Here is a 2,067-nt window from a genome sequence, read left to right as displayed (position 1 = left end):
GGGTTTACTATGTACACTATTATGTAATCTGCAAACAAGGACAGTTTTACTTCCTCCTTTCCAGTTTGGATGCCTTTTCCTTCTTTCTTTTTTTATCTGATCGCTGTGGCTAGGACCTCCAATACTATGTTGAATAGAAGTGGTGAAAGTAGACATCCTTGTCTTGTTCCCAATCTTAGTGGGAAAGTTTTAGTTTTTGCCTGTTGAGTATAATGTTGGCTGTAGGCTTTTCATATATGGCCTTTATTATGTTAAGGTTTGCCCCCTTTATTCCCACTTTGCTGAGTGTTTTTATAGTAAATGGATGCTGTACCTTATCAAATGCCTTTTCCGCATCTATTAATATGACCACGTGGTTTTTGTCTTTCTTTTTGCTTATGTGATGTATTATGTTAATGTATTCCCGAATATTGAACCATCCTTGCATCCCTGGGATGAATCCCACTTGATCATGGTGGATGATCTTTTTAATGTATCACAGGATGCAGTTTGCCAAAATTTTGTTGAGGATTTTAGCATCCTGTGTTCTCCAGTGATATTGGCCTGTAGTTTTCTTTCTTTGTTGTGTCTTTATATGGTTGTGAGATTAGGATGGTGCTGGCCTCATAAAAAGAGTTTGGGAGTCATCCCTCTTCTTGGACTTTTTGGAATAATCTGAGAAGGACAGGGGTTAGCTGTTCCTTCAATATTTTGTAAAATTCTGTGAGAATGTCCAGTCCACGGCTTTTGTATGCCAGGAGTTATTTGATTACTGCTTTAATTTCACCAACTGTTACTGGTCTGTTTAAGCTTTCTGCTTCTTCTTCATTCAGTGTTGGAAGATTATATTTTTCTAGAAATTTGTTTATTTCATCAAAGTTTTCAAATTTCTTGGAATATAATTTTTCATAGTAATTTCTTACAACCCTTCGTATTTCTGTGGTATCAGTTGTTATTTCTCCTCTTTCATTTCTGATATTATTTATCTGGGTCTTCTTCTTTTATTTATTGATGAGTCTGCTTAAAGGCTTGACAATTTTGTTTATCTTTTCAAAGAACCAGCTCCTGATTTGTTGATCCTTTGAATTGTTCTTTTAGTCTCTATGACATTCAGTTCTGCTCTGATCTTGATTATTTCCTTCCTTCTACTCAATCTGGGCTTTGTTTGTTCTTGTTTCTCCAGTTCTTGAAGCTGTAGGGTTAGGTCATTTGTTTTTTTTAATGTTTTTATCTTTTTTAGGTAAGCCTGTATTGCTATGAACTTCCCTCTCAGGACTACCTTCGCTGTGTCCCATAGGTTTTGGACTGTTTTGTATTTATTTTCATTTGTTTCCAGAAACGTTTTGATTCCTTCTTTGATATCACTATTGACTCATTCGTTGTTTTTTGTTTTTTGTTTTTTGTTTTTAGTTAAAGTGCTGTTTCTTTATTTATAATTTTTTAAATTTATTTACTTTTTAAATACATTTGTCTCTGCCTCCCCACCACCTCTTTCCCTTGCCCCCTCCCACCTTCCCTCCCTCAGCTCTTCCCCTTTGGTTTTGTCCATGAGTCCTTGCTATATATTCCTTGACTTTCCCCTTCCCTTCCCTTTCCCTGCCCCCTCCCTTCCCTCTTGTCTCTGTTGCTTTCTTTTCCTTTCAGTGTTGCTGGTCATATTTTCCTTGCATCTTTGCATTGTTGGTTAGGTTTCGCTTATAGGTGAGATCATATGGTATTTGTCTTTTGCCCCCTGGCTTATTTCGCTTAGCATGATGCTCTCCAGTTCCATCCATGCGGTCGCGAAGTTTAGTAGTTCTTTTTTTCTTTCTGCTGCGTAGTATTCCATTGTGTATATGTACCATCGTTTTTTGATCCAATCATCTACTGATGGGCATTTAGGTTGCTTCCAACACTTGGCTATTGTAAATTGTGCTGCTATGAACATTGGGGTGCATAGGTTCTTTTGTATTGGCGTTTTGGTGTTCTCAGGGTATAGTCCCAGCAGGGGAATTGCTGGATCAAAAGGCAGTTCCATTTTCAGCTTTCTGAGGAAATTCCACACTGCTTTCCATAGCGGCTGCACCAGCCTGCATTCCCACCAACAGT

This window comes from Pteronotus mesoamericanus, unplaced genomic scaffold (assembly GCF_021234165.1).
Source record: "Pteronotus mesoamericanus isolate MK-2021 breed Mesoamerican mustached bat unplaced genomic scaffold, CSHL_Meso_final contig_74, whole genome shotgun sequence".
NCBI classification, from domain to species: Eukaryota; Metazoa; Chordata; class Mammalia; order Chiroptera; family Mormoopidae; genus Pteronotus; species Pteronotus mesoamericanus.
This window is presented reverse-complemented; position numbering follows the sequence as displayed.